Source organism: Cydia splendana, chromosome 14 (genome assembly GCF_910591565.1).
Source record: "Cydia splendana chromosome 14, ilCydSple1.2, whole genome shotgun sequence".
Lineage (NCBI taxonomy): Eukaryota > Metazoa > Arthropoda > Insecta > Lepidoptera > Tortricidae > Cydia > Cydia splendana.
Window position 1 is genome coordinate 14,977,955 of NC_085973.1, and position 15,325 is coordinate 14,993,279.

Sequence of the window (15,325 nt, forward strand, 5' to 3'; positions counted from 1 at the left end):
ATAACAGATTAAATTATCGCAAGTTGTAACGAAAACTTTAAGGTATTTTAGAGAACCGGATGCCTCAGACCGTGAATGCCCTATTTCTGAAGTCGGACTCATACCATGTCATGACACTCATGACCTCATGACACATAAGGTGCTAGTGCTATAAGGAAATAATACGAAGGGTAAACGGGAATCCACTGTGAAACATTTCCACGATCGCTGTGTATATTCAAATTAAGTTCTAAATTCTAACCCATACCATAAGTCATCGTTATTCTAGTGAGACAGGAGTAATGGTAGGTTAGTTAGGAAGTTAGGTGGAACAGTGCGCCGTGAGAAGGTTCCCACCGTCCCTAGGCTCTCAGGATACTTTTTGTATGACGAAACCGGTTACACTGTACACGCGAACTTTGGTTATGGTTCCAAACGCACCGCTGCAGTCTAGTCGAGCACTCAAGCGAATCAGTGTAAAGGTGCCTGAGGGCTTACAGTTGACCTCATATCAAACAAACTTTTTTCACTCATTCAAAGCGCGCAGTAGGTGCACATTCACTATATCTAGACACGCCATAAGAATGAGAACATAGTCAGTCAGTAAGAGAAAATAAACGAAACATTTTGATGTTCATAAGGCGACGCCAGTGCACATAATATTGTGTTCTATAACCTGAATCCGGAATTCCAAATCCAAATTACATTGATAATTCAAAATGCCGTATTTGCCAGTGTATTTTGGGCTCCAGTGTTCGTTACAAAGTATAAACCTGTTTCGAATCTTGTTTTAGAACCAGATTTAGGTGAGTGCTAAGCTATTTTCGAAAGTATAAACAGCAACACTCCTAACTGTACATCGGTGGACCTTATTACAAAAGACATAAGGTCCACCGATTTACAGTGAACAGTAATGGTACCAAATTTTTATACTGAATTATTCGACTTCATTTTGTGCTATTGCAAATAGTGATCCATGATTCATGACAGGTATCACTAAGAAAATGCCATTATGCCTACTTGACCTTTGTTCTGAAAAACCTGCTTGTTTTATGTATTATAATTATAACCACTCACATGCTTTATGCAACTGTAGTTGCAAGCTTTAATTTCACATAATAATAGAGGTCACTGAAAAATATCAATCATGTGAGTGGTTAGAAATAAGAATGATACGTTGTGTATCACTTGATCGATAAAATAAGAATAGTACCATCGCCCACACTGTTAATTGTATATCGGTGGACCTTATACTTTTTGTAATAAGGTCTATATGTCTACTAAGGTCTAAATATGAGTCAGAGTTGGAGGTGATCATATAAGTAGGAAAATTCAAGAGAACCTTCAGCCACTATATTGATCGGAGCCTGAAGAGCGAAGTCAGTACATTCGCAAAAAAATTTCCCAAAAATATTACAAAACCGCAACATCGACTTGGATAAGGCAGCTCAGTAGAGGGTTGCTGTGTCGAGGTGGAAATTGCTATTAATCAAAACTCCTCCTCATCCATTTGCGCAAACATAGAGGTATAACACCAAATGAAGAAGAATCACCTCTAATAATAGAATTTGCCTCGCCTAAAAGTGGCCAAACTAGCTATAAGTAATAATCCCCTGTCAATTAACAGTCGAATTTGCCTCCTGACAAACCAGTTGTAACGTAGGTATAGAGATATAGAACGCAATTATATATATGGAAAAATACCAGCATGTTTATTAATTTTATTCGATCCAGCTTATCGTCAAGTGCCCGTTATGTCGCGATTCTTACATGATTGTCACGACACTCTGTTTTATACTACATATTTGGATCATACAAGGACTGAAAAACATGTTAGTTCCCGTTTTAGACAGGCACTTTTTATCTAGAACGGCACGCAGGAGGTACCTACCGACGCCGATTTTGTTTGTTGACATGTTGACGCTTTTTGAGTATCAAATTATAACTGAGAATTATGCACAGCCTGATTCTGATTTCTGAATGTATGCTATATTCTTGAAAACAAAGCTGAGTCCGGTTTTAAATAGAACATGTACCAGAGACAAAAAACATGAAACCAAAATTAGAATTCCGCATATTTACCAAAGGAATCTTACACGAACCAAGCCGCAGATGAGTAGATTACATATTACCACCGGGCTGGTACGTTATTTTAACATTAAAGCGCTGTTTTCAATCAAAATTCTACATTGTTATTGTTCTAAATATGATTTTCTTAATTATAAGCTTCGAGGTTCGATATCAATAGTTATTTGTTTTACAAGGAGGCAAAATTGTTGTTTAACCGCTCGTGCTAATATTGATGCCCGAGCAAGCGAAAGATTCCAAAATTGAACCACGAGCGTAGCAAGTGGTTCGAAAAATGGAATCTTGAGCGTTGCGAGGGTTTCAAAGCACGAGGGTGAAACAAAATTTGCCTCCGAGTGAAACACAAAATTTTTCACCACACCAACCCGAAGCAAATATTACTTAAATGAAAAATATCAAACAAAATCAAATCCAAATGAATGTTATTAAATATTTATTTTCCAAAATCATCATTTAAAAGTCAATTCTACCAGCAAACATAAGAAAACAACTCAAAATTTGCATTTGATTACTTTGCCTCACATGTGAATAAAATGCAACTTTGAGAAACCTTGTGAAAAAAATAATAATAAAAACTTTGCTATCAGTTTTTGAAGTGCAAAGTAAGCCTTTCCGAGCTGGGTGTGGTGAAAAAACTATTTCCTAGAAGGCCCATCAGTATCACCGCTGAAGGCCCCAACCAAGTAGCGTCGGAGTTTTAACGACCGTGCGTTAATATTTGCGTGTCTTTCTCGAGAGCGCGGTGTTTTAGCTAATAATAATGATATAATCTGCGACCAAGCGTTCGCATGTGGGACTGTTTTGCACAAAAACTTGATCTAACCTTTGTGTAGATAGTTTCAACAACGTGATCTATCGAGCGAGTCGCGATAGCGGCCGGCCTTCACCGCCCAGTTTCGGACAAAGCACACATCTCTACTAACCGTCTAAAACAAAAAGCCTTCAAACACTATGAAACTCATGTGTCGATATGGCTTTTTGGATCTAGATGATTGTATTTGGTGATGTAGAAAAATATAAAAGAACGTGACCGCGCGGAACGTGACGTTACGCCACGATGTGAACGTTACGAATAGTTTTTATGTAGCTGTTTACGGTTTGTAGGCAGGATTTGGTTCGCCATTATATTGCCATTGTTCGAGCTTTGCTGGTTTTATGTGTATCATCGCGGGGGCTGAATCAATTTTGTTTAACAACAACATGATGTAGGTATAGAATTATCTGCAGGTTTGTTTTTATGGTAATTCCACTGGAATTATTCCAGCTAACAGTAACCTAACCTAACTCAACTGCATTGCAATATCCAATGATAGGAAGAGCTAATACAAATGTTACTGTCGCTTTCTTTCAGATTTAACAGGCAGTATGATCCGGTTGAAAGTCACAATAAAAGTTGTATAGTCAACTTTGAGATTAGACGGTGATTTCTATGCTAAAGAAGACGTCAACTGAAATATTCGCGATTTCAAGGGCACTGTATCATCTCGTGGACTAAAAGTATCTCCTTGTGACAACTAGTCAGATCTATTCAAACAAATTGTCAACTTCCTAAAAGCAATGACGGAATACATATCACTCAAGACACTTCTAAGAATCGCGATTTGAAATGTTGTCCAAAAAGCCACGTGAGGACGGGAATAGATTTGGGGCGGCAAGTTAAAAAGGGTGCGAAAACGCAAGGGCTTCCTCCATTACCTGAAACAAAAGTAAAGGCGAGTTAAAAAAAAGTTAATACAATTACCAGTACAGTATCATAAGTATGTACAGTAAAAAACGAAAATAACCGAGTGAACAATCCTTAACAATGACGGTTATTTTCGTTTCGGTAAGTAAATTTATTTTTAGAATATTCTATTAGCTTCGTTGTTAGTCATGAAAATTTATTTTATTAAAAAAGGAAACGAAACCGGTCAAGGTATGATAAACAAACCAAACTATAAATTATGCGATTTTTTTTTAGATACCTACTAAATATGTATACTCTAAATCCGGTCGGATTATTTGAGAAACCTGTTGGTACGTAAAAACAACTCGAATTCCAATTAAAAGAAAAAGAAACACAATATCGAAAGAAACATTGTGATAAAAACAAATACCTAGATTTCATAGAGGATTTATGTTAAGATAAGACAAGAAAATAACACTTACAAGGAGAAAGATCATTAGGATCAAACAAAAGCAATAGGATAATCCGACAATAGGATTCAAAGTTAGCAAATCATTATAGAAGCTTAAGTAGGTATTAGAAAAGGTCAGTCAGCACAGTTATTCTCTTCAGGCCAAAAAAACATTACATTGTTCTTACGCGCAAAACAAAAGGTGTTGAAATTTGGGTGGTCTCACAATCCAGTCTAAAAAGTTAACAGTTAGGCGTTCTTGAACGGTACTGTCAGTTTGAGGCTAAACTCGAGATGGTGATACTAACAATAGCCGAGGCGTTAAACGCTATAAACGGCCATAAAACAAGCTTTTACTTTTGTTAAAAATACCATTTTAGTTGAAAGAGTTACATTATCTTAGTTTATGGTTCCGAAACCTGAATATGTTAACGGTGTTCATAAAGTTATATTTTTGTAAGGTGTGAGTGTTGTTCTTTTTGATGTTCCGAGTGTTCCGACATGGTCACAGTGACATTTCTTGCGGATGTTCGTGCGTTTGTACCGTTACGAGCGTTCTTTACGTCGTCTATTTTAAAACTGAAATCAGTAACAGTACGGCTAGGTTTTTTATTGTTAGCTGAAAGAAGACTGACTATTATTCAACCGCTAAACAAACAAGAGTTTTATTTTATCATTGAATTGCTAAAACTTTTTAACATACGTGTGACATCTACACACATAAGCTTTCGAGTTTTTATAGTCGCATGTAGTGCAAATTAATACTCTTTTCGTTTAAAGAGCATACCTGAGATAAATATTTTGAGCTTTTGTATATTCCAAATGTGGGCGTTTGGGTTTAAACCTAATCTCCTGTTTTTGGATTTTCTTTTATAATCTGTTTAAAATGCCTCATCAATCCCATCATCTTGTAGCGTGTCTAAAGCAGTCCAGAAGCCGTGGCGTGTTATGGCTGGGACCCTCGCGTGCCGCACGTCACTGCTGCAGGTTGCAGCTCTACTGACTGTTCCCATTACTTAACGGTGATAAGCCTTGCATTTGATTAGACTCGCGTTATGCTAAACTACGATTATTCACTTCCTTAGGGATTTCATTATTTACCACCTACCTACCTATTCGGGAACTATTTGTAATTTTCTTATCGTTATCGCAGAGGAAAATTTGTTCAAGTGAGTGGTAATTTTGTGTTTTGTTTTCATCATCAACAACCTATATACGTTCTACTCGTATTCTGGTGTACCCATGTGGACGAGAGGGAATCTGTTATTCCCCATCTGCTATCCCCATCTTATGACCCTGGACTTAAGCAATATAATATCATGCTTACTCTGTGTAGACAGATAAAATTTGATCATGATAAAAGTTGTATTGTATCTGTTACTTAAACTTCAAAATCTTAAAATGTATCTAATAATCCTACTTGAGCCTAAACGTGCCTAACGTGCCCTTAATTAGTTATTGATATCGTCTAATCATTGTATTATCTCCGTCCATGTCATTAATGTCTGCTTGATTTTGATAAAGCGGATAACAAACCTTTCTAATTTAATAACCAGTACAAAGGTTACTGACACACAATTTAAGCCAATCATGGTCTTTATTATCTTGATAGGCACTATCTTAACTTTTCACTGACCATTTTTAAATCTTATTACCAAGACATAAGGCCTACCAAGAGTCAGATAAGAGTCTAGCTCCGCTCCGGCTCAATCTCCACATCTTCAATTGAGTCATGTATCGACTGGTTAGCAAGGTCAGTTCTTATTGACGTGGGAGGTTCAACGTATGAGTCTTCAGTCTTAATATAGCGCGGCCAATTAAATCTAATCTGTACGGGCAGATGTACTAAGTGGAACTGTTGATTGTCGAAGGGAAGAAGCGATGCACAAAGTGTGTGGGTGTCATTATCTTGCAATTTTTTTTATTCAGTATATTTATTTATTGCATCATCATGTTGTTTTTACAAGGTGTTCAGGTATTTTATATCTGGTTCAAACATGAACCCTGTTAGGGCATAGCAATCTTATAACTATATCTTATATCTAATAATTCACATAATACCATTCTTGCATAAAAAAAAAATTCAACATATAGCATTAAAAATTGGTGCAAATCATATTTAAAAATTATTTTTCAATATAATACAAATCTTTAATAGTTCATCAAACATTCAAATTAATTAGAATTATACATTGAGATTATAGTGTTCATTAAATTAGTTATGGAAGTAAAAGACGAATTATCAGTTTTCCGAAAAAAAATCTGCAGTGGAATAAATGTTCTTTTGTAATAAATATTTTTTTAACTGGGTTTTAAATTTGGGTATACTAGTTTCATTTTTTATGTTAGCTGGTAAAGTATTATAAACTTTGACGCACATTGCAAACGGGCCGTTATGTACCATTTGTAACTTTGAGGTTGGTCTTTCCAATTTATTTCGTGGACGTAAGTTTTCTGGTCGCGAATGTTGCGGAAATAATTGCATATTTCCTTTAACAAACATGCTCGCCTCTAAGACATAAATTGATGGCAGAGTTAAAATTCCTAGCTCTATAAAACAATCCTTACAGCTATCTCCCATGCCTATATTACAAATTATTCTAACGCACCGCTTTTGTAATCTAAACAGATGAATAGAATCTGAGCTGTTTCCCCACAGCACTATACCGTACGACAACCAAGCGTGTGCGTACGCATAGTAGGCGCACGTGGCAGTTTTTGTATTTGTACACATTTTCAGTTTACGGAGAGCGTATATAAATCTATTTAGTTTTGACATTATTTTGTTATTAATGTGTTCTCTCCAGTTGATTGTGGTATCTATAGTAATGCCTAAAAGAGGGAAAGTGTCTACAAGCTCTAGCTGGGTGCCCTCAAAAGAGTAATTTATATTTATTGCACTACGTTGATGTGGCTTAAATTCTAACAGTTTTGTTTTTGTGAAGTTAACTTGTAGATTGTGGTCAGCTAACCAAGTTGTTATATCCGTTAACACAGTGTCCAGTTGATTTTTCAAGTCATGATCATCTTTACACGATATAACAAGGGATATATCATCCGCGAATAAGGTGGTGGGGTGATTTATTATGTTGGGTAGGTCATTGATGTATATTAAAAATAATACACAGCCAAGTACGCTACCTTGAGGTATAGAATGGGTTACTTGTACCCTATCAGACCGTACCGTAAGTATTTCGCCCGCTTTAGAGTCATAATGTTCAATTTCTACACTTTGTGAACGATTCGTAAGATAGGAGGAAAGCCACTCGTAGGCAGCTCCCCTCACGCCGATACCATACAATTTTCGTAGGAGAATTTTATGCAAAACTCTGTCATGTCATGTCATGTCATATATTTATGTTTTGGCTATACAAAATTAAAGCAAAATAGTGCCAATAATTTTACAGCACACAAGACATTGTATCGGAATGTTAAAAAAAATTGGACTGGCTAGTAAGGGGCTGTCCATAAATTACGTTATCGATTTTTGACGATTTTTTATCCCCCCCCCCCCTAAAATCATCCAAAAATCATGCTTCGAATGACCCCGTTTCCTCCTACGTCATGCTACCATCATCCGATGTCCAGACCCCCCCCCCTAAATTTAAAATGACGTAATTTATGAATAGCCCCTAAAGTAGTAGGTAGATAATTTTCTATTAATAATTGGTTACAACACAACACAACATCCATAATATTGGATTTTTGGAGGCAAATGAGCAAATAATAGCGGGTCGGTGACACAAAGCGATCAATTCCACAAAATAGCACAGTAAGGTCGAAGGGGTAAAAAAATAAACTTAGGTCGAAGGCTATGAAAAGGATTCACATGAAACAAGATAAGAAATACCGAAGACCTCCGTTAGTGTTTAACAGATTAAGTTCCAAGAAGTTGCGTATTGACTAAGACACATGCTACAGTATTGTTTACCCTGGTTTACGAGTACGAGGAAAAACTTGCTTAACCTTTGACCGGTGCAACTACATGCTTTGTTTCTCATTCGTCACATGAACAGCAAAACCAGTCCAGTCAGAGTACAAAAATCTTAGTAACGTACGTACGTACGTACGTCATATACTCGGTGTCTCTACGTTCAATGAAAAAACAAAAAGAATAGTTTTATCTGTTTATAAATAAGTGATAGTGAATAAACAATTTTTCGGTAAAAAATTAAGCGCTGTAATTGTAAATTTTTTTTCTGCAATATGAACTCACTACTGAACCATTAATTTTACATGAAATGCATGTACAAAATTGTAAGGTTTGGGGGTGAACATGAAATTTGTTAGGCATAGGAGGTACCTACTTTATTTATGCTTAAGTATTTGGAAAAACCTCTTGGACACAGGCAGAGAATATGACACCGACTGAATCCTACATAGACGAATACACGAGCACATTTACTAACAAAAATGGTCGTTCCGTTCCAGCACTCTTCGTGTTCACGCCGAGGGATAGCCCTGCGTGTCGCCGCGCCGCACGCCACACGCTCACGCGACACGCGACGCAAATTACCCGCCGGTCACGCGACCATTAGAAAGCGTGGACGTGGATGGAGACACTGATAATAGCGGGAGCGAAGAGGAGCTACGAAAATGGAGAAATCGGAGCACTTGTTTCAGTTTAGTTTTGATGGTTTTCATACTCGATTACAAACACAAAGCTATAATGTACAAGATTGCCTATCAAATATCAAAAGTCATCGACTTGCAAAATACGAAAAGCTGTATTGACATTAATCGGGATAATGTCAATACAGCTTTTCGTATTTTGCAAGTCGCTAAACTTACGTTTTGGTACCTACATTCGAGCGACCCCCTTGAAGCTCAAAAGTGGTCAAGTTTTTTCATTTGTAGTCTGTCTCTTTCGCACTCATTAAATTATCATATAGCTGATGGCGTATAATATGTGTCTAACATAATGCCAATTGATAAGTCATTACAATTGGCATCATGTTAGAGACACATTACATATATTATTCAGCAGGGTTGCACATGCTGATGATGTTAGTTCAAAATTTGAAATTGGAACCTTATGCGAATTTATTTTGTTACCTTTATTTCCGAAGTTTCGACGGTTTCACTGAAAAAACGCGAAAGTTTTAAATGGTACATAGAAACCTTGTGAATAGAATTTGAAATTTGTAAATTAAAATAAATCTGCCTACATTTGAATTTGTAATCCAAGTAGGTACGAGAGTTGATTAACTTTCCTAAAATGTAATATTCAATTTATTAGAAAACGCCTACGGTTTATTTATTTGTATAAAAAACGTGAGACTGGTGTCGCATTTATAGGCTTAAAAATTAAAAAGTTGTACAACTTTCAAAGGCTTCCCAAAAAAATAGCTATTGTGTTAGACAAAGTTTTAAAACAAAATTCAAGAATAACTGGGCACGTTTTTTCTTTAGATTGGGCACCGATCAATAATACCTATTTAAGTAGGAATACCAATGTCTAGGTTTTAGTGGTGGAAAATAATTTAGAGTTTTGGTACTTTGATACTCCAAAAAAAACAACTTAAGAGAAAGAAAGGAAATTTAACATTTTAGAGTTTTGCGCTTTGAACACATAAAATCTCGAATTTATTTTGTTTCGACTTACATTTCGACGCAAGTTACCGTCACTGGGTTTGTTCTGAGATTACTGATATTGATATCCGAGCAAATAGTCAAAACACAGATTTGTTTTATGTAACTGCAATACGAAAATAAAAGAAAAGACGTCGGAATAAAGGTCAACAAATTTTATTCACTATAGATCCGCTAAAATGATGATTTAGATAGAAAATTTGCAAGCCGAAAAATCCACAGGGAAAAGAGTTACTCTAGGACACACTGGCCTCTCACTCCTCTGATACTCTGAGGTAGGTACAAGATCCCCTCGTTTTTCATTTCCAAGCATTCATAAAGAACAATTGATGTTGAAACACTACGCAAGCTATTACCACCTCCGAATTAATGGGTTCCTCTAACACTAATGCCTTTTGACACGAAGCCTCAAGCTGCTCAGCTCTTCCGTGCTTTGTGGCCATCAGCGAGCTTCCTCGTGAGTTGTTCCTGTCGCATGTGAAGCGCATAGCCACTAAATAACCAGTATATAAGTGTAGTGAAGATACTTAATTCTATAGCTTTTCCAATCATGAGATTCATTTCACCAACCTAAGGGAAGGCTCCCTTAGGTTGGTGAAATGAATCTCATGATTAGTTGGGATTAGCAAGGTTTCTTCGCGATGTTTTACTTCACCGAAAAGTTAGTAAGAGGACGGCACAGCAGTTTGAGTTTGAGTGCAACGTCAGATGATAGATATTTGTACATCACGCATAAGATTCCATCAGTAGAAACTCATTTAATTCAGCATGCAGTTTGAGCCGCAAAGGTACCTACTTCTAGCCTAAGATTTGTAACTTAACTACTATGGGAAACCGATTGACCTGAGATATTCTGTATGTAATGGGAATAGTCCAGGTTCGCATGTCCATGGGCGTTCCCAAGGGATTCAAGGATCATGCCGGGCAAAACTGAAAGGACAGTGTAGACTTTATTGAACATTTGACATGCAAGTTTCAGGATTCTCTTTTAGGTAAGGTTGGTTTATATTTTGAAAAGTGAGCAGTTTTTTTATGATATCATAGGAGGCAAAAGAGCAGGTAATCGGACTTTTCGGTTATTTTATTACATAAATCGAGAAAAAAGAGGTAACTACTTATAGTTCGGTCTATTAGCATTAGAAAGAATACAAAGAAGGTAAGCGATCTTGACATGTATTTTAATTGAGAAACGCTTTTTAAAAATCAGTAACTATCTAACTATTACTTATGAAAGCAGAAGAATATAAATGATCGTATTAGATTCATAGATGTTACATATCTGCCGTGACTTATTTTTAAAACGTGTTTTTCAATTAAAAGACACATCAAGATTGTTTACCTTATTTCTAATGCTAAAAAAACGAACTATAGGTATATAGTTGTAATCTAAAGATATTTTTTTGGATATTTTATTACTTAAATTGAGAAAAGAGAGCTTACGAAAAATGTGACAGATTCCCTGATTGACGGTAAACACGATCATACCCAACTTTGTGAGGCAAAACCTTTATTTTAAAAGCCTCGTTGGTATAGTATATAATTGAACAAGTATCTATGTATTAGCAGTTTACTATGGCTTCAGAGCTTGACATTTAGAAAAACACGTGCCCACATCTAATTTCAGTGACAAATACCACACGTTTTCCCCTTTAACCTTTAAGTTAAATTAAAACCCAAAAATGTCAGGAAAGTTGAAGTTTGTGAAGAAAAGTCCCGTGCGAAGCGTGACAACCGGCCACGTTTCAGCGTATCGCGAGGACCCTGAACACAGCTTACTTAAGCAGCCCAGCCTTTGTAAGAACGGAAAATTATGTTTTCCATGGTAATTTTTGAAATGCCAAGCGATATGTGCTTACACTAAATGTATACTCGTATGCGCCAGACCTGAATACTAATACCCGCAAAAATGATTATACATATAGACAATCGGTTTGGAGCTATGGCGTTCTATATAGGTACTCTTTGCGAGAACCGGAGTTGATAATTTAGATTTTACATTATCAAACTGCACTCGGGACTTAATCGCGTATTTAAGTTTTAAAATTTAAAATTTTGATTTATTTTCCTCTGTTATTTGCAGGAGGAAGAGACGTATACCTATGCCTAAGTGTAGGCTACGGCAGTTTGACGATGACGAATAAAAGAAATCGTAATTTACATGTGTTCAGAGTTATAGTCACGGATATGTAGGAATAACATAGGCTCGTCGACGGCCACGCGATTATAACATTTAAGTTTCCTTGTAAAGTGGCGTGTCTGTTATATAATCTGCGCCCTGAGGCCTTATCGGGCCGACCTTTGCGCGCCCTTTCGATGACACTGACCACGTATCCTTGACTGATGGCATTACATATGGATGCCACTGCCAGCTTGTATCTAACTGCACTGGCTTACGTGTTTCCCGGGTATGCACATAGGTTGTGCTATGAATTTACTTAACATGAAGGCTTTAGTTTCAATTTTGCTATCGAATTTATTTTCAATATTGAAAGTTGAAACTTCCACTGCAGCTGCTGAAAAAATAACAGTTTAATAACACGAATGAAATGTTATTTTCAAGACAATTATACGGCACGGAAACATTTCGTGTTGCCAATAGTCGGATCCTTACCCTAGCTCATTATCCAGAGGCGCTATTCCACACCCTTTCCTGACATAACTTTATATTGGAGATAATGAGATGTGGCAGTTCTTTCAACGGTAAAATAAAACAGGTCAGGTCGGAGGCGAGATCATCATTAGAATTACCGTTATAGAAAACAGAATTCCGTCGTTTTCAGTAGGTAACAAAGGAATGAGTTTATAATATATAAACAAAAAATACCAACACAACAAATAGGTAGGTAGGTACTTAGGTATAACAAAATATTCAGGTCACAAAAAGGCGTGTATTGTGTGCGATCTGCTCCATACTTCGGCAGGTTGCCACTGAACACAAGGTGGCCACTGACGAGCTTTCCAAAAGTCCAAATAGCGTGGCTGCAATCCAAAATCGGTCCGTGAATGTCAAAAACGTACAATGTTTAATATTAGGATGCCGTCCATTTGGATGAATCCATTGTAACGGCATCCATTTGGAAGGCTCGTCAGTGGCCTGCTCAATGAAACACCATTATAGAGAGATCCCACACTACCGATAGAGCGTGTCCCGATCCTCTACGTCTGGTCAACTCTATGGCTGCTGCTCGACACAATGTTGGCAGCGACACTATTTTCCATAATGCTGACTAGACTCCGACGCTCAAAAACCGCTAGTGTGGGGTCTCTCTTACATAGATTTATAAGGCATAGATCGAGTGTTCGTACAATCCTAGTGAAGCCATTTCAAGTGCGACGTCACGTCGCACTCGTGTCACCGTATTCGATCGGCCCTGGCAGTACTCAAGGTCACGTCGGTTTGTGTACAGTCACCTGCAATAATATGTTACTCTTAGAAGGCCGCAAAAATATGTGACACGATCTTATTCGTAGAGTCATAAGAGCGTGTCACATATTTTTGCGGCCTTCTAAGAGTAACATATTATTGCAGGTGACTGTACACCTCTCGTTTAAAAATCAAAAACACAGGAAAAATGGTTGTTTGTGCATTGAATGGGTGTCACAACGCATCATATCATAAAAACAAACCGACTTACATTACATTTCACGCGTAAGTATAGAGTTTAATGTGATATTTTTACGTAATCGTAACTACAAAAATCCAATGTTTCATCAGCCGCCATTTCTTATAAATGTTGCCAGTGGAGTGAATATTTTTTCCTCAAAATGGGACATGACGTTTGCATTCTAAAATTAATACGCTTAATTGTATAATTATATAAAAATTAAATATTTCATTATTTCATTTCAAATTATGTAGTAATTTTATGCACATTTTAAATAAAAAATTGTAAAAATGTATCAATTTTTTTATTTAAACCTTATTTCACAAAGGACAGAAATGTAAAAGTCCTTAAATAAACACAAAAAGCTTTTGCTATTAATTCTACACACAAATTATTAATAACCAAGTGTTAAGGATGTTGTTAAATCCCCCATTTTGAGGGAAATATCTATATACTGGCAACACGTTTTTGTATATGTGTGTGTGTTGCTGAGCGTAAAACACGAGCCTCCCACGCACACATCGATCGTGTTTCGGCTTCACTTTTGGCAGGTTAGCCGTATGGGGACTATCTGTCTATGCGTTATTAGTTTAAGCTCTCTTACACCAAGGAAAACACACGCGATGACAACTGCGGCACGTGCATCACTAACATGTCACGAGTATCATTAAAACTAGTCGAAATTATCCTGACATTTCATGCCTCGATGGCGTGATAGAAACGCTTCAGGCGGCGTAACTTTTAGAGCCATAATCGATCCCGTGCCACGATTGGGGTTACACTTTAAAAATTAATTCATTTGAGCTATTGTAGGAAACAAGGCCAGGTTGTTGTCATGATTAACGAACTATCGGCTCTGACGAAGGGTTGTTTTTGTAAAAAAACGTTCTAGAAAATTATTTAGTGTCGGATCGAATATCGTACAGATGAAACACTTGGCTACCAACGATTCGTAATTACGCATGAATCAAAGATCGTATTGATTTGACCGCCACGGAGATAATAGCCTTGACAAAAGTTAACGAGGGGAATGTGGACGACGTGGAAGTCAATAGAAAATAGGGTAAATCTGAGAATACAGCGGCAAGTTTTATGACGTTGAACAAACAGATAGGTGCCGTCTTCGGGCATGAAGAAGTGGCTACAAGTAACTGGTTTTCATGAAGCAAATGCTCGGGCAGCAGTTACAATAATAGGAAGACGTTTGCAGTGGCCCCTCGTGACCATAATTAGTAAAAAACACTTTCCAAGTTTTCGGACGAAAAAGAGTAAAGCCGTATTCAAACATAAAAAGAAAAAAATATATAATAAATAAGTCCACTATTCGACATAATTGTTTGTTAGACTTGCGTGTTTCCCTGTTGCTTCTCCTATTTGGAACCCGCTTTCCTGTCCCATTTCGAAACAGTGTGACTGGTATAAGTAGGTATCTATTTGGTTTCGCGATTGGTGTAATCTGTGACGCCATAAACGAACGTCATTAGTGACGTAATTATGCCTACATTTCTACGGTTTCCCTTTGCACAAGTCCCGTCAAACCAGACACTTGTTTCCCACGTAAATTACCTATTGTTGTGTCCTCATAAGCTATGTTTAGGTAAGTGACCCACCGGCGAGTTGTTTACTTCGCATAATCCTTGTTACATAAAGGTCGTAAGTCAATATGATATTGTGTAGAGATACGATGTTTGGTCGATATTGTCTGACCACAATTAGTCAGGCGTGTCAAGCACTACGTGACGCACTATATTTAACCGAGTTACTGAGTTACGTGGCAGGGTTGTTAGTTTGCTACGAATAGAAAAGTATAGTGCCTACATATTAATGATGTCATACTAGGAAATGAAACACAATGCGATGGTTTATTTATTTATTAATATTATCCGTACCTAGACATGGCTCATGGTGTATTTACGTCAATAGTATATAGATACCTACAAACTC